Source organism: Acartia tonsa, chromosome 5 (genome assembly GCF_053477335.1).
Source record: "Acartia tonsa isolate MP-2025a chromosome 5, ASM5347733v1, whole genome shotgun sequence".
NCBI lineage: Eukaryota > Metazoa > Arthropoda > Copepoda > Calanoida > Acartiidae > Acartia > Acartia tonsa.
The window spans coordinates 24,035,305-24,061,333 of record NC_137264.1 but is presented as its reverse complement, the minus strand read 5'-3'; the positions used below and the strand labels follow the sequence as shown (position 1 = coordinate 24,061,333).

At 29.4% G+C, this 26,029-nt stretch overlaps 1 protein-coding gene across 1 annotated transcript in view; it reads right to left on the bottom strand.

Moving 5' to 3' along the window:
- LOC145319100 (uncharacterized) overlaps positions 1 to 25,402 on the bottom strand; it is a 65,071-nt gene extending 39,669 nt beyond the window's left edge. The window contains exon 1 of the mRNA XM_080160955.1: positions 25,236 to 25,402. The gene's annotated coding sequence lies outside the window, so the exon portion shown is untranslated. The remainder of the gene's footprint in view (positions 1 to 25,235) is intronic.
- Positions 25,403 to 26,029: the final 627 nt, after the last annotated feature.

Here is a 26,029-nt window from a genome sequence, read left to right as displayed (position 1 = left end):
TTTTTCAGAAGCACAGCTACTCTTAATGTCAGTTTGTAAATCATTAAGACCTTCCAACATTCTCAGAGGGGGAGGGGACATCGACTATAAATTACACTGGTACCCAAAGTTTTCTAATAACGGTATCTTATTCCTCGTCTCGAAAAAAATTAGTACTTTATTGATTTCTGATTAGTTGGTTCCAAACTAATTGTGTTCAAACTTTTCAATTAATAATTCTAATCTACAGAAGGGTTGAAATTGTTATCTTCATTAGAGATGTATATGATTTTGTCGATCATTGTCTTATCCTTTAAGATCCCTGATCATTCTTCATTAAGCAAAATCATGGTATGTTTTGGCATTTTCGATTTTAATTAACACTTAAATTATGTGATACTTGCAAATTTATTTGCTGAAAAAAATTTATTTGCATTAATTATAAATATTCGCGGACGCAGATCTTTTAATTTTCAGTGGCAACTAATTGACTAATCCGACTTTGAGACATTTTTACCCAGGGATCTTAATGGATAAGACATCATACAACAAATTGATGTACAAACCCAATAATGAAAAATAAAATTATCTTTTAAGTAGATTAAAATCATTGGTTAAAAAGTTTGGACATTACTATTTTGGAACCAACCAAAGAAATCAATACAATAAGATAATGTGGTTATAAAACTTTGGGTGTCAGTAGAATTTACAGTCCTATGTCTCTCCCTGTTTTTACCTCACTCAAAAAGGGATACATAGATTCCACGTTATGACGTGAAAGCTAATTTTAGACTTTTAAGATATAACAGATTATGTTTTATCAACCTTAGGAATATTTTTGATATCTAAGAAAATACGCTTTTAGATTTAACACACAGAGAACACATGCCTTTTATTCAAAAGATCTAAAATCTAAAATTAGCCAAAGAAAATCTATCATTTAGTTTTAATTTTTCTACTGATGCTTTTTTGTAGTTAATTCTTTTCTTTTAAAAAGCCCCCAAAAACTAAATGACTAATTTAATTTTAAAAAGCATTATAATGACAAAAGTAAGTTTTCATTCTTAACAATATTTATGGTCGTTAAATAGGTAATAATGGTTTGCGAGAATTTGTGACAATTTTTCATAAAAAAAATTAATTGTTTATTTATGTCGACTAAACTACTTTGAGGTGGTCATGGATGATCAAATAACAACATGCAATTAATATTATGCCGATTTATGCAGGGAGGAAGGGGATAATGGACTACAAAGTATATGATTATGCAGATCAAAGATTTAATAACTTGTTCTCTGATATAATTTTCTTGAAAGTTTGGATATTTTTATTGAATATGATTGGGTGTAACAAACTAGCAGTCTTCAAATTCTTCCAACAATAATAAAATTTAAAAAAAATGTTTTCATCTTGTATTTGTTTTCAGTAATACAACTTCCTTTCTGAGATTAAAAACAAGAATAATAACATTATACAGTAGCGAAGCTTTGTAAACCCATTTCAAATTCATAACAAAAAATGTTGGTTTATTTTAGCTATTAAAACACGATTTGTCATCATTATATAAATTCATACCTAGTTACCAAAGCAGACTACAGCAAGGATAGACAGACGGACGAACAATTGTATAGATTTAAGGGTAGCTATTTTACACAGAAAAAAGTTCGTGCAGTTTCTGAATGACTTTTTAAGCAATAACAGTTTTACTGCGGTTTCTATAAACATTCTAACACAATAGTATCACATCATATTCACAAGCTAGAAAATGCTGAAATTCTGCTGTTTGAATGTGATTTTGATTAATACAAGAAACCCCTATTTTCTAACAATACAAAAATAGGCAATTCACAAATTGAGACTTAAAAGTCAAGGAAATTTTACATAAAGTATTAGATTTAGATTTAGCATGGACAAATTTCCTTCCTACAAATTTTAATAAGAAAAAAACAGTTGGTTTTAAAAAAAGAAAATAGTTTTAAATTAATAAATGTAAGTTATCTGAATGGAAATTTTTCAGCTGCTATACAAGATAGGAGTATGATTTTTTTGTGTAGATTTCTATATCAAAATGAAACAAATAAATGAAAATAGAAACTGTCAGTCAAACTGTTCCTAGACTTCTTTAAAAACTTTTTAAACTAACAAAATACGTAGGTATAAACTTTTTTCAACCTTACAAGAATGTTTTCTTATTATTATTGAGTTATAAACGTAGATACTCATTATTTTACTTTGTTTGTCTTTATTTGTGCACTCTGTTTAAATAAGTAGAACAAAGTGGACAAAGATTTAGGTCAGTTGCGGTTTCTTTTTCAATTATCTAGTTTCTTTATGATTAAGATTAGATTAAAGAATTCTAACTTTTTAGTACGTTTATTCAATTTTACTTAAATAACCTACTAGACGTTTTGCGTCTAAAAGAGTAAGCATAAATTAGCTTAAAACCATCCCAAGTCACCTCTATAACAAGGGTTGTTTGTCCTTATGAACAGTCTTGGGTTTTGACCGATTGTAACGTTCAATCGTTATATTCTTGCACTACTATTGGATATCCTCTAACCGAACGTTTTAATAGTTATTTCTCGCATCGTATTATAAACAGCTTTCCGCGGATATAGAATGTACAATTATAAGATTAAAACCAGTTTTTTTAGCCCCTATGTGCCGAAGGTACGGGCTAAAAAAAACTGGGTTTAATCTTATAATTGTACATTTTTATATTCGTAGAAAGCTGGCTATAATACGATGCTAGACATAGTTTTTTCGTATGGATAAGAACCGGTTCCTATCCACCGGATTCGAATAAATACGAGAAAAATAATTAATTAAAACCCCAAACTGCCATTGGGCATAAAATCTAAATATACTTCTTAATGAATTTCAACAAAAAAGGCTAAAATTACTAAAAACCCAGTAGTTTAAGATTTAATCTAGATATGTGGATTGTGTGGACAATAAAAAGATATGTTTGTATATAACGTTAAGATCGCAGGGACGGGAATAAGTGTTCTCATAAATTAAGTGCAAAATAACCATATAAAAGCCTAATAGGGAAATATAAAGATGTAGAATGTAAAATTGTATGTCTGTCTGTTCAAAAAGATCTCTCTTACAGTTAATTTAGAAAATCCGGGGGGGCCCTTATTCGCCCCTGCGCCTAGAAAATATGATTTTAAAAACCCTGTCAGTCTTATTCTACGACGGTTCTTTATACTAGACATTTCTTTCCTTGATCATTAAGATCCCTATTATGCGGTCAAATGGATTCCTTTGTTTTTAAGAGGTCAATTTTATTGAATATTTTTGGAACATTTTGAGTCTAGGATTTTTTGAGGCGTAACTTTACTATATTTAGGCTACGACCGTTTGTTCGTTAATTTGGCCACGTAAGAATTGTCCTATTGGTTTTATACCTTGCACGGGAATTCCAATAATTTTAAAATCTAGCAACTCCTCAACATAAAGTTTATACGTCCATATACAACATTTTTCTTTTTTGTCTTTTTTGATAGAAGAAATTATTTGATTTTTCAGTGATGTTAAGAATAATGTAAAAAGCTGAGCATCTCAATGATCACGTGTTAATTAGTAAGTACGTCTATATTGAGCATCAAATCCTAGAATAAATTGCAAAAATAAGCCACAAAGGACAAGGTACATGATTTACCAAGGGGTTGATGGTTATTTTTAACCAGAGGACAGTTAAAAAAAACTTGGTGTCCAAAAAAAATCTTCAATAATATTAAATATTTGAGAAAAATTTTTTTTAAAAAGAATGAAAAAATGATTTTATCATTTAAAATAATCAAATGTAAAACTTAATTTTTTTTCTTGCTATTTTTCATCCTCAAAAAAAACTTTTTTTGGTGAATTTATGGAACACCCAAAAAAAACTCGAATGTAGGTCTACTAAAATGAGCACTTTTTTGGCCTAATGGTTAGTACGTTACTCATAGGTAAACGGATAGGAAAAAAAATACAGACAAGTAAAATGTTTTCTGAAGGTCGCTTGGTATCATATAAGAGACGTTAAAAGTGATTCTTACAGATTCTATGTAAAGCAGGTTACACGAAGTGATGTTATTATTGTCGACAATAGGGCTTAAATGAATATAGACCTGGCTGACTTACTAACGATAACGTCATTTTCATTACAGTTTAAGTTGTTAAGATAACACGCTCAGCAAAGACATCCAGTCAAATCCATGAAATCAAATGGGTTGGTTGTCTCAAGGATGTTATTCCTGTCCCTTTCCCCCTGATATTACCCAGCTATTCTGTGGGCAAATTATTAAATTACAGTATTAAATTTATAAATGATTGTTTAGACAACGTAGCTTCTCTATACTAGGATCTATCTATATTTTCGATTACATAGGCCAACTAGATCGAAAAATGTAGAATTGCAAATAAATAATTTGTACAAATTCGGACTCTTAATTAGCATATATTCGAATTTTCTTTTCGTTAGAAGCTCGAACTAAAGTTATATCTATACTACATTTATCGAATCTTAAATTAAAACAATCCACAGCTCCGCTTCTTATGGACATGTTATATGTTGTCATCCTTGTTTGTTTGAGTTATGAAAATAGGAAAAAATATTATTATGACTCCCCAGAAAAAAATACTTGAACGTTGGTAAATTAGATATAGAAAAAAATCAATATTTTAGAATAGCGGTTGCAACCCTAGCATCTAGGAGAGGAAAAGCAGTAAATACCCTAAAATCATTACAAGATATGTAAAATAGAATATCCTTAAACCATCCCTGGACAAAAGTAAGCTTACTTAACCTAGATAACTCAATCGGATCATTGTTTATTGAGATCTAAACAAAGAAACTAACAAGCTTTCTACTTTATATAATAAGAGATAATTGCAATTTTTGCAGAAAAGTTTGAGGCACAAAAAATCTTAATATTGTACCCTGCAATCTTTGAACAGGATCTTAAAAATTAGCGGAGAAAATTTAGTTTGTGAAATAAATGAGTAATAAATAACTTGACCCTTACTTGGGACAATATGCACGTACAAGGTAAATTGTTAGTAGCGCAGCTACGCTTCAACTTGCCTATGTCCGTACGTTCATTTGTTAAAACATTAAAATCCATTATACTAAGTTGAATATAAAACTGTATCTTTTATAAGGATTTATTGAATATACATAATTTTCATTCATTATTATCGTATTTCTCATACTTAAACATTATCGCTTCTGTTTTCAAGTGGTCGCGCATTTTCTAATGAAGCTCTTTTTATACATAGGGTTAGGTCTGTTTGTCCGACAGACTGTCATTGAAAGTTAATTATGAAAATTTTGTAGCATTTCCCTGACATAATTCTTTTAAATTCAAATTTGTCATAAGAATCTACTCTAGGTATAAAAAAAGTATTTTTAGTTTTTTTCGTACCTTTCGTATTATCTATTAAAAGTCCTAAACATTTAACAAAAAATGGAATTATTTTGATTTTAATAAAACTTTAGATTTGTTATTGCTAGAAAATTTAAACATTTTTCAAATGTAAAGAAAAATATGAAAACCGACACTTTTTAATCAGATTTTAAGAGCCATTGAAGCAAAATTTCGAACATATCATCGCGGATAAATTTCATGTATAGAAATGCTTTATTTTTTTCTCGCGTCCATTAAAACAATTTCTTGGCTTTATTGTTTTAACACCCCAAGAAAACTAGCAGTACTTAGCACATGTTAAACGTATTATGCATTTTTCAATTATTAGCCCTTTCAAAAAACTTATTTTACATTTATATTTCATTGAAGTTCAATATTATAACAAACCTATATCATAATGTGATAGGTTATGAAGATTGACTCTAAAACTCGCCTATTACTGCGCTACGTAAGAAAAAAAAAGAGTTAGAGTAATCCGGTGTAAATACAATGCGACTAGAAAATCTTACTAGATGTATTAATCATTGTTATAGGTATCCTATTTTATGAAGTTGTAAGCTTTTTGTCTGTATCCAGATATCTCGCTAACCGATAAACCGATATGATTCTCCTTTACTATGCAGCTTTGTATAGGTCCGGGGTGGGTTTATAAATATTTCGGGTTAGATAACACCACCCTCCCAAATTTTCTTTTAAAAAATAAATTGAAAGTGGGAGAGAAATTTAACCACCCACCACCCTCAATTGCCCCTAGAGGCGTAGCCGCTAGTTCTGTATAAATTATCTACCTAAATTTTCATCTACAGTTGGTTTCAAAGAACACTGTTCTTAATCCTATTGCTGTCAAATTAGGTTACAATCAAAACTCCACCTTTGTTCATATTAAAAACAAGGTTGGAAACATCCGTAGAATAAATTCTCAAGAAATTAGACAATAAAACATTCAATTTCTTCCAATTTTTTGAAAATGCATTTTAAAAAAGAACAAAATATTTGTTTGGGTGAATATGACGTAAAATTGCAGTCTGTAAATTATTTAAACTTGTGGAGTTGCTATGCTTATAAAATATCATCATGAGAATCACCAATTCGAAATGAAACTAAAAGGATACTTATCAGAATGTCAAAATTACAAAAAAACATCATCATTTTAAAATGTATACTTAGTCTTTCTAGTGATTATTATATACCTATTGCTAAAATCTAAAGATTATATCCAATTGTTACAGCAATCACCCCGCAAGAATATAAATTTAAGGGTTTAAACTAAGATTATGATTTTGCTATCCGTTACAGACATATGGAAACAAACTTATTGTGTAAAAAGCTTTTCTCACAAAACATATTTAGAAGTTTAGATGGAAGGATAATCCATCAGAAGAAATATTATTCTACCCCTTACTTTCCCACTAATTAAACATAATAGTTTTTCCTTATCCAATTTTTAAAAAAAATCCTTTATTGATATAAATGACATTATGGTATCAATGATGAAAATAATCCAATTGTCATAGTTTGATGGGTAAAAATTTAGAGGCGTCATAGTTTTTCTTAAAATGATCGACCAGTTCAAATAAAGATTTATTTAAGAAATGAAAATATTATCAGGAATAAATACTTTTTATAGTAAAAATAAGGGAAAATAAGGTATAAAATGATATACAAAAGTTGTTTGTAAATCTTTAAATGATAGAAAACTTATGAAAATTGAAGAAAAATTGAAAAAAATTAATTAGAGTGGGGCTTTGCTCTATTTTTAATGCATTTATCTGTTAATTCATTATTCTATTTTTGGGATTCTTATCATGGATGGGGGAAAAGTATACTGATGATAAATTATAATTAATGTTTTGCTAGTTTTAAAACCAATAATGTTATGGCGAAAAATTTCGATAACTACAGTGTGTTTTTTTTTATGAGAACTTTTTTGAAAGCAATTTTACCCCACTTATAGTTATCAGAATTTAATGATTAACGGCTTATTTTTTTCGTTTTTTATAACCATTTAAACGTATAAAACATTAAAAAAATATTTTAGTTTTTATTAAAAAAGTACAGTAAAATCAAAAAATCAAAACTTAGGTGTCAACATCTAAAAAAGGTTTTAGCGCATTTTTCTTAAGCTCAAATCTTCTACCCTTTGCAAGGAAAAATTGGATTTTCAGTAGTCCACTTTGGGGGGCCAGTACTCCCTCCCTGGTTAAGATATGGCCTTCAAACTTTAATATGTTCTAGTACATATCCCCAAAGGTATCTGTATCAATTTTTAACTCTGTATCCCAACTTTGAAGCGTTTTGCAGCCATTCTTGCAAAGGGTAGAAGATTTGAGCATGAGAAAAATCCGCTAAAATCGTTTTTAGATGTTGACACCCAGGTTCTGAATTTTTGATTTTACTGTACTTTTTTAATAAAAACTGAAATATTTTTTTGATGTTCTATAAATGGTTTAAAAAACGAAGAAAACAAGCCGTTAATCATTAAATTCTGATAACTATAAGTGGGGTAAAATTGCTTTCAAAAAAGTTCTCATAAAAAAAACACACTGTAGTAATCTGTGACTTGCAAGGAAGCAGTTTATAGTGCCTAATAAAAATTTACGTCATACAATACAAATATAAATTTTTAATAGACACCATAAGCTGTTTCACTTGCAAGATATAACTACTTATTAGAATTTGTGTAAAATGAATGAGAATAATATCCTTGCAACATATATACAGAAAGATATAGAAAGGGAAGCTAAGTTTTATAGAAGTTACTTTGATTTTAAAAAGATTAAGGCAGGGATCTAAAGGGATAAGATAATGGCCGATAAATTGATGTACATGCTCAATAATGATACCAAAAATAACCCCTATGGACACTTAGCTTAATGAAACAACCAATCAAATTCAATAAAGGTTCCTAAAGTTGTAAAGCCAACGAATAAGAATACTTTTGGGAGTAGTGTAATAAACAGCCCATTGTCCCCTTTGGATAAAAGAGACAGTTACCTGAGCATAGATTTATAGAAAATCTTTGTTTACTAATTATTTATAAAAATACCTATCCATTGATCTGATGATAATGAATAATAATGAAACACAGTTTTAGATTCTAAATTTTTTTAAAAATCTTTTTAGTAGCGAAGCTACTTTTAAATTATTTTGTCTGCAGGTGCTCCGATTAGAGATTATTTATGAGAAAAATTAGTCATTACCGATGTTTTTTGTAAAGACTTAGGATCATGGTAAGAAAACGAAGTAGCGGGTTTCGTCGTACTTTCACAATAGCTTTTGATAGTTTATTTCAGAATAGGTTAGGTAAATGTTAAGGATTACCCCGCAGGGTTAGAACCCCTTGTTAGAAATAGGAGAAAAGCTAATGTGAAAATACAACGAAACCTTCTACTTCGTTTTCTTTCCAAGATCCAAGACTTTTAATATAAAGCAGTATTTTTTTTTGTCTGAAGCTAACGATCTTTGAAACTGGTGGTCTGAATCGATTAAACTTTCAAGGATGCTTTATTAATGCCTTTGGGTGGTTTTATGCCATGACGTTCTAACCCAATAATTTACTTACTGCTACTGGTTATAAGTTACTAAGTTGTTATAAATATATCATATTGTTTTCGTGTCTTTGCTGTGCTACTTATATGGACATAATTGATCTTGTTATTCATATTGTTTTCCTATTTTTCTTCCTCAGCCTATTTAAGGATTCTTACAAATGATAAAATTGTAAAAAAATTAGTAATGCATTTTCATTGAGTGTTCATTCATTTCAACAATTGTAACACATCAGCAAATCACCAGAATCGTTTATTATCACAACAGCAAAAGATGCGCCCTTCGCTTTGTCATTAATTACGGTATTTGCTATAGTGTCGTTTTATTTTGGCGGAAAAAAACACTATTTGAACATGATGTGATATTATGCAGAATTGTAGGGACACCATTTTCAAAGGGATACAGTGATAGGGAAAGGGACGATCAATGATTTTTAGTATAATCTTTGATTTAATATAACGGTGAATGTTAGTTACAATGAAAATTATTTGTCAGGGAAATTTTTATAGAATGAGGCCATCTGACGGATAAGCAGAGCTACTGGTGTACTGAACATACGAACTGGCATTTAGACATAAAAAGTAGATTTGCTACCAAAATTCCTATTTAATGCGCACAATATAAAAGGGGAGGAGTCGAATGGTCAAATAAAAAAATGAGACCTTATTTATACTTCATTAATGGATCAACATAAAAAATATACATATATTTTATGTTGGATGGACCGATAGATAGATACATTTATTGTTTATTAATGAATAGATTGATATTTATGAACTTTTAATAATAGACAGGGAAAATTATTTTTACAAACCAAAGCATAGTTAAATTAAATGTATATTCTGTATAGCAATAATAAAAACATAGTTTTTTTTTAAATAAAAGGTATCATATAGGAGGGAAAAAATTAAGGATTTTTTCGGCACAAGTTTCCGGGGAGGGAGGGGACATTTAGGCTCTTTTTTACACTATTCCCCAGTCTTATAATAACGTTTTCTTATTCGTAGGCTTAACAACTTTGGGGACTTTTATTAAACTTTGATTGGTTGGTTCATTTGATTGTGTGTCTAAACATTTCAACCACTAATTGTAATCTACAGAACGGGTAATATTGTGTATCATTATTGGGATGTACATCAATTTATGGGCCATTGTATTATTCCTTTAGATCTCTGACAACTATCAAAACATTTAAACTGGGCCGCAAACAATTACAACAGCACAAAATAACCCGTCCCATTTGTATTCTGCGGAATTGATTCAACACACCTATTGTGATATATATAATGAACCTAGTTGATCAAAGGGGGGTCATTAAAACACCATAATATCATCAAATAACGCCATTTTTTCAATAAAACTAAAATTAGACAAATATTTTTAGATAGCAATAATACCGTTAAAAATGTTACAAGCAATAAAATATAAAATATGTGTAAAATATTTTATAAAAATTATGTCTTATACCACGCATGTTTCTCCATCTAAGAAGACCAATTAGGTGTATCTGTCTCTCAAATAAGCCCTACTGCATAGATACTTATCTTAGGGGATTAGATTAGTATAAAAGAACTCCCTATGATAGGTATACATACTTACAGTACTTTTCTAGTAAAAAAAAGAACCATAGTAATCAAGTTTCTACTGGCTGAAAATTTGGAAGCTAAACAGTTTTCCTTTAAAATCAAATCTCTATCAGAAGATACACGTCACAAAAATTGCTATTTTGTAATAATCTCAATATTATATAAACATCCAAAATTTAGATTTTTTGATAATCTATAAAATAATCTAAAATTTTAATCTGTATGTTAATAATTAGCGCAGAAAAATAATATAATAGTTATTTCTCGCATCGTATTATAAACGGCTTTCCGCGGATATAGAATGTACGATGCTAGACATAGTTTTTTCGTATGGATGAGAACCGGTTCCTATCCACCGGATTCGAATGAATACGAGAAAAATATTTCTTATAAAATAAAACGGTATAAAAAGTATTACACAGTAAAAATAGAGAGAATCTTAAGGCAAAATAAAATTATAAGCACGTAAAAAAGCAAATTAATCTGTTATCGCCAATATACTATCAGTTAGCAAATTTATTTACGTATTTAATTTCTTAAATCTGTCAATATAGAAGGTATTTTTGTTCTTGTCTAGAAATAGAAAAGCTTTATTCATGAGTAGCTGCGTTACTAAAAAAGTTCATCAAAGGGGTCCATAGTTATATTGATGACAATATTGCCTAACAATGGATATATGTAGCAAAGCTACTTTGTAAATTACTTTGTATGACAATGTCTGTCCGTTCGCATTGTTACTTTTAAGGGGGGAGTTTTTATCAACAGAATTGATCTACCTCTACCCATAATAAAAAGCCTAAAACCTTCCTGCATAGACGTCCAAGGGGGAGGGGTAAAGTGGGGATTAACCCCCCCCCCCCATTTATATTTTACCCCTACCCTGGGGGTGCGGTAGGCACCCCCTACCATTTAGGAGGGGGTAATTACTAGGGTTGGGCCGGATATCCGGCCATTTTCAATATCCGGCCGGATACCGGATATTGAAACTATCCGGCTCTATAATTTTTTATACTTTACACCAAAAATCTCTGCTTTTTAAAATCTTAAATGGCTATAATTTTCTTATTATTGAAGCTAGAAGAACATTTTTTCTGAATAAGTAAATTTATATAAGATTTCTGAAGAAATTTTTTTTTTACTACTTTAATATCTGGTAATTTGGCCGGTTATCCGGCTGGATATCCGGTAATTTGGCCGAATAACCGGATATCCGGCATTTGAAATCAGCCGGATATCCGGTATCCGGCCAAAAAAGTATCCGGCCCAACCCTAGTAATTACCCCGTCCCCAAACAATTTTGGGGGGGGTAAATAGCCCCCCAAAATAAAAAATCTCTAACAAAAAAAATTTTTGCGCGCTTCACGCGCTTTTTTAATACTAAATATTTAATAAAATTTAAATTACCCCACCCGAAAAATTTTACCCTGGGGGAAAATGTTTTTTTGGGGGGGAAACCTTACCCCTGCCACCAGACCAACAAATTACGCATATAATTCAATCCAACCATCAAATAGACTATTTTCTACTGATGCTTTTTTGAAATTAATTCTTTTCTTTTAAAAAGCCCCCAAAAAATAAATGACTAATTTAATTTTAAAAAGCATTATAATGACAAAAGTAAGTTTTCATTCTTAACAAAATTTATGGTCGTTAAATAGGTAATAATGGTTTGCGAAAATTTGTGACAATATTTCATAAAAAAAATTAATGGTTTATTTATGACTAAACTACTTTGAAATGGTCATAGATGATCAAATAACAACATGCAATTAATATTATGCCGATTTATGCAGGGAGGAAGGGGATAATGGACTGCAAAGTATATACAGATCAAAGATTTAATAACTTGTTCTCTGATATAATTTTCTTGAAACGTTGGATATTTTTTTTTAATATGATTGGGTGTCACAAACTAGCAGTCTTCAAATTCTTCCAACAATAATAAAATTAAAATTAAATATTTTCATCTTGTATTTGTTTTCAGTATTACAACTTCCTTTCTGTGATTAAAAAAACAAGAATAATAACATTATACAGTAGCGAAGCTTTGTAAACCCATTTCGAATTCATAACAAACGATGTTGGTTTATTTTGACTGTTAAAACACGATTTGTCATCATTATATAAATTCATACTTAGTTACCAAAGCCGACTACAGCAAGGATAGACAGACGGACGGACAATAGTATAAATTTAAGGGTAGCTATTCTACACAGAAAAAAGTTCGTGCAGTTTCTGAATGACTTTTTAAGCAATAACAGTTTTACTGCGGTTTCTATAAACATTCTTACACAATAGTATCACATCATCTTCGCAAGCTGGAAAAGACTGCAGATCTGCTGTTATAACGTGACTTTAATCAATGTTAGTAACCCCTATTTTCTAACAATACAAAAATAGGCAATTCACAAATTGAGACTTAAAAGTCAAGGAAATTTTACATAAAGTATTAGATTTAGATTTAGCATGGACAAATTTCCTTCCTACAAATTTTAATAAGAAAAAAACAGTTGGTTTTAAAAAAAAGAAAATAGTATTTAATTAATAAATGTAAGTTATCTGAATGGAAATTTCTCAGCTGCTATACAAGATATGAGTATGATTTTTTGTGTAGATTTCTATATCAAAATGAAACAAATCAATGAAAATAAAAACTGTCAGTCAAACTGTTCCTAGATTTTTTTTAGAACTTTTTAAACTAACAAAATACGTAGGTATAAACTTTTTTTAACCTTACAAGAATGTTTTCTTATTATTATTGAGTTATAAACGTAGATACTCATTATTTTACTTTGTTTGTCATTATTTGTGCACTCTGTTTAAAAAGTAGAACAAAGTGGACAAAGATTAAGATCAGTTGGGGTTTCTTTATCAATTGTCTTGTTCCTTTGTGATTTAGATTAGATTAAAGAATTCTATCTTTTTACCATTTTATTCAATTTACTTAATTTGTTAAAAATTTGCAATTAAATAACTTAATAGTAGCCTTGCTTCTAAAAGAGAAGGCAGAAAATAACCTTAAACCATCCCAAGATATCTCTATACCAAGGGTTGTTTGTCCTTATGAACGGTCTTGGGTTTTGACCGATTGTAACGTTCAATCGTTTTATTCTTGCACTACTTATGGATATCCTCTAACCCTCAGTTTTAAAAGTAATTAATTAAAAACCCCAAACTGCCATTGGGCATAAAATCTAAATATACTTCTTAATGAATTTCAACAAAAAAGGCTAAAATTACTAAAAACCCAGTAGTTTAAGATTTAATCTAGATATGTGGATTGTGTGGACAATAAAAAGATATGTTTGTATATAACGTTAAGATCTCAGGGACGGGAATAGGTGTTCTCATAAATTAAGTGCAAAATAACCATATAAAAGTCTCATAGAAAAATCAATAGATATAAAGATGTAGAACTTAAAATTGTATGTCTGTCTGCTCAAAAAGATCTCTCTTACAGTTAATCCGAAAATCCCCCTCCCCTTCTTCGCCCCTGCCGCCTAGATAATATGATTTTAAAAATCTTTTCCGTCTTATTCTACGACGATTCTTTATACTAACCATTTCTTTCCCTGATCATTAAGATCCCTATTATGCGGTCAAATGGATTCCTTTGTTTTTAAGAGGTCAATTTTATTGAATATTTTTGGAACATTTTGAGTCTAGGATTTTTTGAGGCGTATCTTTAATAAGTTTAGGCTAAGACCGTTTAAAATCTAACAACTCCTCAACATAAAGTTTATACGTTCATTTTTATTTTTTTTGCCTTTTTTAATAGAAGAAATTACTTGATTTTTCAGTAATTTTAAGAATAATGTAAAAAGCAGAGCATCTCAATGATCACGTCTTAATTTGTAAGTACGTCTATATTGAGCACCAAATCCTAGAATAAATTGCAAAAATATACTACAAAGGACAAGGTACATGATTTACCAAGGGGTTGATGGTTATTTTTAACCAGAGGACAGTTAAAAAAAACTTGGTGTCCAAAAAAAATCTTCAAAAATATTAAATATTCGAGAAAAATTTTTTTTTAAAAGAATGAAAAAATGATTTTATCATTTAAAATAATCAAATGAAAAACTTAATTTTTTTCTTGCTAGTATATTTTTATTTTAATCCTCAAAAAAATTTTTTTTGATGAATTTATGGAACACCCAAAAAAAACTCGAATGTAGGTCTACTAAAATGAGCACTTTTTTGGCCTAATGGTTAGTACGTTACTCAGAGGTAAACGGATAGAAAAAAATACAGACAAGTAAAATGTTTTCTGAAGGTCGCTTGGTATCATATAAGAGACGTTATAAGTGATTCTTACAGCCTCTATGTAAAGCAGGTTACACGAATTGATGTTATTATTGTCGACAATAGGGCTTAAATGAATATAGACCTGACTGACTTACTAACGATAACGTCATTTTCATTACAGTTTAAGTTGTTAAGATAACACGCTTAGTAAAGACATCCAGTCAAATCCATAAAATCAAATGTTTGATTGTCTCAAGAATGTTATTCCTGTCCCTTTCCCCCTGATATTACCCAGCTATTCTGTGGGCAAATTATTAAATTACAGTATTAAATTTATAAATGATTGTTTGGACAACGTAGCTTCTCTAAACTAGGATTTATCTATATTTTCGATTACATAGGCCAATTAGATCGAAAAATGTAGGATTGCAAATAAATAATTTGTACAAATTCGGACTCTTAATTAGCCTATCATCGCATATTCTTTTTCGTAGCTCGAACAAATAAAAAAATGAATTCTCGATAGGTGTGTAAATTCTTTAAAAGGTATATCTATACTACATTTATCGAATCTTTAATTAAAACAAAATACAGCTCCGCTTCTTATGGACATGTTATATGTTGTCATCCTTGTTTGTTTGAGTTATGAAAATAGGAAAAAATATTATTATGACTCCCCAGAAAAAATACTTGAACGTTGGTAACTTAGATATTGAGAAAAAATTCAATATTTTAGAATAGCGGTTGCAACCCTAGCATCTAGGAGAGAAAAAGCAGTATATGCCCTAAAATCATTACAAGACTTGTAAAAAATAGAATAGCCTTAAACCATCTCTGGACAAATGTAAGCTTCCCTAACCTAGAAACCTAAATCGGTTTATTGTTTATTGGGAATGAGATCTAAACAAAGAAACTAACAAGCTTTCTACTTTATATAATAAGAGATAATTGCAATTTTTGCAGAAAAGTTTGTGGCAAAAAAATCTTAATATTGTTCCCTGCAATCTTTGAACAGGATCTTAAAAATTAGCGGAGAAAATTTAGTTTGTAAAATAAATGAGTAATAAATAACTTGACCCTTACTTGGGACAATATGCACGTACAAGGTAAATTGTTAGTAGCGCAGCTACGCTTCAACTTGCCTATGTCCGTACGTTCATTTGTTACAACATAAAAAATTATTATACTATGTTGAATATAAAACTGTATCTTTTATAAGGATTTATTAAAAATACATAATTTTCATTCATTATTGTCGTATTTCTTATACTTAAACATTATCGCTTCTGTTTTCAAGTGGTCGCGCATTTTCTAGTGAAGCTCTTTTTATACATAGGGTTAGGTCTGTTTGTCGGACAGACTCTCATTGAAAGTTAATTTTTGAAAATTTTGTAGCATTTCTCTAACATATTTCTTTTAAATTCAAATTTGTCGTAAGAATCTACTCTAGGTATAAAAAAAAGTATTTTTAGTTTTTTTCGTATCTTTCTTATCATCTATTAAAAGCCCTAAACATTTAAAAAAGAATTGAATTATTTTGATTTGAATAAAACTTTAGATTTGTTATTGCTAGAAAATTTAAACATTTTTCAAATGTAAAGAAAAATATGAAAACCAACACTTTTTAATCAGATTTTAAGAGCCATTGAAGCAAAATTTCGAACATACCATCGCGGATAAATTTCATGTATAGAAATGCTTTAGTTTTTTCTCGCGTCCATTAAAACAATTTCTTTGCTTTATTGTTTTACCACCCCAAGAAAACTAGCAGTACTTAGCACATGTTAAACGTATTATGCATTTTTCAATTATTAGCTCTTTCAAAAAACTTATTTTACATTTATATTTCATTGAAGTTCAATATTATTACAAACCTATATCATAATGTGATAGGTTATGAAGATTAACTCTAAAACTCGCCTATTACTGCGCTACGTAAGAAAAAAAAGAGTTAGAGCAATCCGGTGTAAATACAATGAGACTAAAAAATCTTACTAGATGTATTAATCATTGTTATAGGTATCCTATTTTATGAAGTTGTAAGCTTTTTGTCTGTATCGAAGGATCTCGCTAACCGATAAACCGATATAATTCTCCTTTACTATGCAGCTTTGTATAGGTCCGGGGTGGGTTTATAAATATTTCGGGTTAGATAACACCACCCTCCCAAATTTTCTTTTAAAAAATAAATTGAAAGTGGGAGAGAGATTTAACCACCCACCACCCTCAATTGCCCCTAGAGGCGTAGCCGCTATTACTGTATAAACAAACTAACTAAATTTTCATCTACAGTTGGTTAAAAAGAACACTGCACTTAATCCTATTGCTGTCAAATTAGGTTACAATCAAAACTCCACCTTTGTTCATATTAAAAACAAGGTTGGAAACATCCGTAGAAAAAATGCTCAATAAATTAGACAATAACACATTCATTTTCCTGAATTTTTTTAAAAATCATTTATAAGAGAACAAAAGATTTGTTTAGATGAATTTGACGTGAAATTGCAGTCTGTAAATTATTTAAACTTTTGGAGTTGCTATGCTTATAAAATATCATCATGAGAATCACCAATTCGAAATGAAACTAAAAGGATACTTATCAGAATGTCAAAATTACAAAAAAAAACATCATCATTTTAAAAAATATACTTAGTCTTTCTAGTGATTATTATATACCTATTGCTAAAATCTTAAGATTATACTCAATTGTTACAGCAATCACCCCGCAAGTATATAAATTTAAGGGTCTAAACTAAGATTATGATTTTGCTATCCGTTACAGACATATGGAAACAAACTTATTGTGTAAAAAGCTTTGCTCACAAAACATATTTAGAAGTTTTGATGGAAGGATACTCCATCAGAAGAAATATTATTCTACCCCTTACTTCCCACTAATAAAAATAATAGTTTTTCCTTATCCAATTTTTAAAAAATTCTTCATTGATATTAATGACATTATGGTATCAATGATGAAAATAATCCAATTGTCATAGTTTGATGGGTAAAAATTTAGAGGCGTCATAGTTTTTCTTGAAATGATAGACAAGTTCAAATAAAGTTTTATTTCAGAAATAGAAATATTATCAGGAATAAATACTGTTTATAGTAAAAATAAGGTATAAAATGATATACAAAAGTTGTTTGTATATCTTTAAATGATAGAAAACTTATGAAAATTGAAGAAAAATTTTTAAAAAAATAATTAGAGTGGGGCTTTGCTCTTTTTTTTAATGCATTTATCTGTTAATTCATTATTCTATTTTTGGGATTCTTATCAAGGATGGGGGAAAGTATACTGATGATAAATTATAATTCATGTTTTGCTAGTTTTAAAACCTTTAATGTCATGGCGAAAAAATTCGATAACTAGTAATTGTGACTTGCAAGGAAGCAGTTTATAGTGCACCTAAAGTTGTAAAGCAAGCGGATAACAATACTTTTGGGAGTAGTGTAATAAACAGCCCATTGTCCCCTTTGGATAAAAGAAAAAGTTACCTGAGCATAGATTTATAGAAAAATCTTTGTTTACTAATTATTTATAAAAAATACCTATCCATTGTTCTGATGGTAATGAATAATAATGAAACACAGTTTTAGATTCTAAATGTGTTTTTAATCTTTTTAGTAGCGAAGCTACTTTTAAATTATTTTGTCTGCAGGTGCTCCGATTAGAGATTATTTATGAGAAAAATTGAAAGGAAATATCTTTATAGTAGTCATTACCGATGTTTTTTGTAAAGACTTAGGATCATGGAAAGAAAACGAAGTAGCGGGTTTCGTCGTACTTTCACAATAGCTTTTGATAGTTTATTTCAGAATAGGTTAGGTAAATGTTAAGGATTACCCCGCAGGGTTAGAACACCTTGCTAGAAATAGGAGAAAAGCTACTGTGAAAATACTTCGTATTCTTTCCAAGATCCAAGACTTTTAATACAAAGCAGTATTTTTTTGTCTGAATCTAACGATCTTTAAAACTGCTGGTCTGAATCGATCAAACTTTCAAGGATGCTTTATTAATGCCTTTGGGTGGTTTTATGCCATGACGTTCTAACCCATTAATTTACTTACTGCTACTGGTTTTAAGTTACTAAGTTGTTAATTATAAATATATCATATTGTTTTCGTGTCTTTGCTGTGCTACTTGTATGAACATAATTGATCTTGTTATTCATATTGTTTTCCTATTTTTCTTCCTCAGCCTATTTAAGGATTCTTACAAATGATAAAATTGTAAAAAAATTAGTAATGCATTTTCATTGAGTGTTCATTCATTTCAACAATTGTAACACATCAGCAAATCACCAGAATCGTTTATCATCACAACAGCAAAAGATGCGCCCTTCGCTTTGTCATTAATTACGGTATTTGCTATAGTGTCGTTTTATTTTGGCGAAAAAAAAACACTATTTGAACATGATGTTATATTATGCAGAATTGTAGGGACACTATTTTCAAAGGGATACAGTGATAGGGAAAGGGACGATCAATAATTTTTAGTATAATCTTTGATTTAATATAACGGTGAATGTTAGTTACAATGAAAATTATTTGTCAAGGAAATTTTTATAAAATGAGGCCATCTGACGGATAAGCAGAGCTACTGGTGTACTGAACATACGAACTGGCATTTAGACATAAAAAGTAGCTTCGGTACCAAAATTCCTATTTAATGAGCTTAATGTAATAGGGGAGGAGTCGAATGGTCAAAGTAAAAAATGAGACCTTATTTATACTTCATTAATGGATCAACATAAAAAATATACTTATATTTTATATTGGATGGACCGATAGATAGATACATTTATTGTTTATTAATGAATAGATTGATATTTATGAACTTTTAATAATAGACAGGGAAAATTATTTTAGAAAACAAAGCAGAATTAAATTAAATTTTTAATAATATTCAGTATAGCAATAATAAAAACATGGTTTTTTAGTAAAAGTATCATATAGGAACAAAAATTTTAGCATTGAATAAGGCATTTTTCTGCACAAGTATCTACACATTTTAACTGGGCTGCAAACTATTACAACAGCACAAACATCCAATTTGTCTTCTGCGGAATTGATTAAGCACACCTTTTGTGATATATATAATGAACCTAGTTGATCAAAGGGGGGTCATTAAAACACCATAATATCATCAAATAACGCCATTTTTTCAATAAAACTAAAAGTAGACAAATATTTTTAGATAGCAATATCACAGTTAAAAATGTTACAAGCAGTAAAATATAAAATATGTGTATAATATTTTATAAAAATTATGTCTTATACCACGTAGGTTTCACTATCTTATACAACGTTATTATAATACCAATTAGGTGTATCTATCTCTCAAATAAGCCCTACTGCATAGACTTACTTATCTTAGGGGATTAGATTAGTATAAAAGAACTCCATATGATACATATTGTATAACCGAAATATAGGAGTACTTTTCAAGTAAAAAATAGAACCATAGTAATTAAGTTTCTACTGGCTGAAAATTAGGAAGCTTAACAGTTTTCCTTTAAAATTAAATCTCTATCAGAAGATACACGTCACAAAAATTGCTATTTTGTAATAATCTCAATATTATATAAACATCCAAAATTTAGATTTTTTTGATAATCCATTAAATACTTTAAAATTATAATCTGTATGTTAATAATTAGCGCAGAAAAACAAGATAAAAATATTTCTTATGAAATAAAACAGTAAAGTATTACACAGTAAAAATAGAGAGAATCTAAAGGAAAAATAAAATTATAAGCATGTAAAAAAAAGCAAATTTATCTTTTATCGCCAATATACTATCAGTTAGCAAATTTATTTATGTATTTAATTTCTTAAATTTGTCAATATAGAAGGTATTTTTGTTCTTGTCTAGAAATAGAAAAGCTTTATTCATAAGTAGATGCGTTACTAAAAAAGTTCACCAAAGGGGTCCATAGTTATATTGATGACCGGTGAACAGAAATTTAATTTTCTAATGTGTACACAGTTTCCTCGTTGTTTCCTCATCCTATCTCAATATTTACTACTAGCTAAAAAACTTCCAAAAATATCTAAATTTGAATGTATAAACGATTTATACATTATTCATTCAAAATTTTAATTTTTAAAATTTAGATTTTTTTAAGTTAGTAGTAAATATTGAGATAGGATGAGGAAACACCGAGGAAACTGTGTTCACATTCGGAAATTAAATTTCAGTTCATCTGATGACAATATTAGCCTAACAATGGATATATGTAGCAAAGCTACTTTGTAAATTACTTTGTTTGACAATGTCTGTCCGTTCGCATTATTACTTTTAAGGTGGGAGGTTTTATCAACAGAATTGACTACCTATACCCATACTAAAAAGCCTAAAACCTTCCTGGACTAATACTAAGCTTCCTTGAAATAACTGGTCAAACCGTTTATGAGATCTTACTGGATATTTATACAGATAGAAACCCAACAAATTACGCATATAATTCAATCCAACCATCAAATAGACTATTTATATCCAAAAACAATATTTAAGCGCAAATAGCTGCGCTCCTAATGGTCAATTGGTCCTAGTTAGTTGATTACTTTAGCACGTCTAAAAAAAGACTACCTACAAAGTCCATAATAGGTTTATTGTGGTGGGGGGCCCTTAACCCTATACCAATACGTGCATTTAAAACAACAAATTATCATATTTTAATTTAGCTAAATAAATAAAATTGAACGTTTAAAAATATATTATCCTGAAATTCCTTTGAACGCTCTTTTGACAGTTCCAAACCAATTGTTAAATAAAAAAATATAAATTTAAATTTAAAACACGTTGCTTAAGATTTAATGATCTAATCTGCGAATTTATCTATATTTTTCAGGTCTTTTTTCACTTGCTCTCTATTTTTGTGCTATTTGTGGATAAGGGGTATAAAGATTAGTTGCAGTTGTTACTGATTTTGTGCAGAGTTGTGCATGATTTAAAAATGCGTATTACAGACAGATATATGATTTTAGCGCCAACGTATAAACACTCCTAGGGCCAGCACACACAAATTGGTGTAATTCAGTATTATAAGCCTTCAGTAAGATTAAGGACACAATCAAACTGTTACCTCAAACAATGGCCACGGTACTAAGGGTAATGACAAAAAATGTGTAAAATCAATGATTTACATTTTTGTAGCTTAAATCAAACTTTATATTGCTTCATAAAACTTCAGGAGAAGAAAAAAATTAAAGCTAATTTATCTTAGAAGGGTGGAAAAAATACACTAAAACCTGCCCATAACCTATAAGAATCTTTCTTCAACAGAAAAATCAAAATGATTATGTGGTAAGAAATATATTTCGATAGAAACAGACAGACTGGCAACATCAATCTTTCTTTTATGGGGAAAAACAGCAAGTGCAAAAAAATTGCAAATTTTCTGTCCAATTTTAGACCATAGTTTTATATGCAAAGATCCATATCTTATGTCAGTAAACTGACTCAAGGATTGTATACTAATGGTCAAGAAAACTATATTGTATTCTTACGATGTGTAAAATTAAACCTCGGAAATAATCATAAACAATTTTGCAACCTTAGTGGAAATGTTTTGCCAATGAATTGTTTGGGAAAAATACTATTATCAAAATTTTCAACAAAAAAAATAATTTTAAAGAATAAATCTTCAATTGTATGAAAGGTATTGTAAATAAATCACTGAATATGACATAACTATAATACATATGTATACTTGTAAGAAAACTTATGAAAAAAGATAAAATCGATTTCTTTAAACTGATTCGAGATATTATTCCTGTATTTTTTAACTTTAAAGTAAGTACTTGTTAAACTATTAAGACCCTAAAGCATTTTATAATTTATAAGTATATGCATATATAGAGAAAAATGTTATAAAAACTTTTAATTAGTCCGTTGTTTGGGTGTATTAAGATCTTAAAAACAGCTGTGCTGTAAGGTTTAAAATTTTCAGTGGGTTTAAAATAAGTCCTTTTCAGGTTTCAGGCTGTTTTTGAGGATTTTTTAAGTACAATACAGGATAAGATATACCTAACAAATAATATTATTAAAGATATAGAATCACAAAATAAACAGTAAAGATTTAAAGTATTTTGGATACCAACCGATGGTTTTTAGCTATTTCGTTTGTAGGAATATCTATTCCTGCCCCTCGTATATGTAGATCATTTTAAGTAATGGACATTAAAACTAGGATTAATTTGTCCATACGAGCGAAGCCTATATTGCATAGCACAAAATTTATTATAATACCTATATTCTTTTTTAGATCTATATTTTTCTACAATTGCTTTTAAGAAGAGTGAAGAACGTTGTATATACAGACAAACGTCCTAATAATAAGTTATACAGTAGCTGTGCTCATAAAAATACTCCAATAACCCTTTGAATGGGCTTTTTTTTAAAGTCAGATTATTAACTTTTATAATTAAGATAAAAGATCTTTGGAATAATTTTAAATAGCGCAGCTACTCTACAATTCTATAGTAAGTTATCTCGCCTTCTTGTTTTATTATTGCTCTGGAACAGGTTTTAGGCCATTTTTATAGGGGTAGGTCAACGGTCCCACAAAATTACCCAATACAAAAAATTCAATTGAAACAAAAAAATAGTAGCTGTGACATGTTGGTGGCGGGGGTGGCGGGTGTCTTGGGTCCTTCTATTTATATGAATTGAAGTCCCTAGAATCTAGGGATGGAGTCACTAGATATTAATCTAAAATTTTCTCACTTTATAATAAAATTCAATACATAATAATAGGTAATAACTCACCTATTTTTGGTATTATCAAATTTATACAATGTTCATCTAAAATTAAAACTGATTTTTAAAAACAGCAATTTTGGGAAGAAAAGTCCCAAAGGTAGAGAGAGGACAATGCAGCTTAAATTAATCTACAATCCTTGCGTCTCCTGGAGTTACCAAAGGCACAATTACACACATAAGGTTTTTTTCATCTGTAGCTTAAGATTTTGATATCCAATTTAGTTCTCCAATTACAGAAGCTTTTTAGAGGTTCCTGGGTGGTTTTGGGCTATTCAATTTTTATAAGCAAGTTTGATTTTAGAACATTTTCCTACTTTCCCTACTCATTCAAAAACAGAAGTCCTAGATGCTAGGAGCGTAGCTGCTAGTCTTTTAATACTCTAGTCATAATAACATTATTAGAATAGTGTTAAATATTGTTGGAATAAGATTCTAATAGAAAACTTAAATACTTGGTCAAAATATCGACGTAAATATCAAGCAAATCAACTTTTTAAACGTTAATTCATATATTCGCCTACTATTTTGAATAATTTCTGAGTATTTTAGTCTACATAATTTAGGCTATTATTGGCTGGATTGAATAAACACTGGAAAATTTATTATTATTAAAATTGAGTTCTAATGAATATTCTATAAACTATCCATAATTTTATAAAAATTATATGAAAAATTGTACAATAGGGCAGACATAGATTAAGCACAGATTAAAGTAAATAATACTTAAGACCATTAAAACGCGTTAAAATAATTCAAAAACAACTCTATAATTATCACTAAAAATTCCGTACGTCCATTTTAAAAATATTGGTTTTTTTTATCAATTTTCACAATACTTTGCATATGACAGAGCTATTGATGGATTTACATTAAGGTGATTTCTAAGATGATTAAGTACTTCTTATTCGCAGGTTTAGATATTTTATTCTAGCTGATTTTATTGATTCTATTGATCTATTGGTCAAGGCGTAAACTTGATTTTATTATATAAGTTTTTACTTCAAACATAAGAAATTGATGTTTTCAAAAACGAAGCTTTTCTATAGATAAACAATTAGATCTATTTTTAATACTTTAAATAATAATCTATCGAGCTGTTCTGTAATAATACCCAAAAAGATAACATTTTAGCTTTTGGAGGGAGGGGTCATTGGGCTGTTTATTGAACTAGGCTCCAGAGTTTTATAATAACGTTTTCCTATTTGTTGGCTTCGCAACTTTGGGGACTTTAATTTAATTTTAATTGGTTAGTTAATTTAGTTGAGTGTCCAAACGTTTCAACCAGTAATTGTAACCTACAGAGCCCTGCATATTAAGAGAAAAAGTCACATTTTAGCATTTAGAGGGAGGGGACATTAGACTGAAAATTATACTAGTTCCTTAAGTTTTATAAATACTCTCTCTAATTCGTTGGCTTTAAATCTTTCGGGACATTGATAAAATCTTATTGGGTTTCACTAGATTTTTGTATTCAAACTTTTCCACTTGTAATTTTAATCTACATAAGGGTTAGTTTTGTTTATCGTAAATGGGTTTAACCTTACTGTTTTTTTTTAAATATAAAGAACGAAATTACTGTACAATTATGACTCAAAGTCAAGTAAAAATCTTTATGATAATAATTTTTAATATTTAATTAAAATCAAAAAATTTTATAAAAATTAGATTTTTATAATATGTACAAACCTGTAAAACTAATCATGAAAACATCACTTTTTATTAATCAAATCACTATTTGTAGTTTTCAAATGTTAACTTTTTATATATTCAAAATCACTTTTTATATTTCTGTTTTCTTTTAAAACCAAAATTAATAGAACACTTTAACGTCCTTTCTCCCTCAAATTTAATATTGAACTAACTTGATTGATTTGATTATGGGGAGAGGGGGGGGGGGCGCATTAGTAGTGGGAGGATTTAAGAAAGGGGGCATATACTTGGTTACGTTCGTCTCAGACGTTTACGGTGTTTCTATTTGCAAGACAATTTTATAAATTAGCAAAAAAGGTGGAAGCATTCTTCTGTATACGCAGGTAATAAACAAAGCAATAAAAATATAATCAACATTCCATTCTAGGAGTGAAACTGGACCCCCATTTCTAGATTATTCATTCCCCCACCCCCTCACCCCACCCCGACATAAATATAATGTATAAAACGTCCAGTAATATATAAGACATTCTCCATTTTTATTTTACTTTTCCTAAAAAAAAGTTGTGCTAATTATAGATAAAAAAAATAAACCGCTTTATAAGAACACCCGAATTGCACCTATAAACAGGTGTACTGGCCCGTATTCTCACCTATAAGAATTTGCTTTCAGCGCACGGAGCTCACCGGAGCAACAACACAAAAAATACGCCAAGCCAGAACTTCTTATGATAACTCAAAATTTATGGTTGTACTCTCACGCCATGCAACAAACCATTTTTTTAACTAGGCAAAAAATATATAAAAGCAAAGATTAATTAACTGTTTGT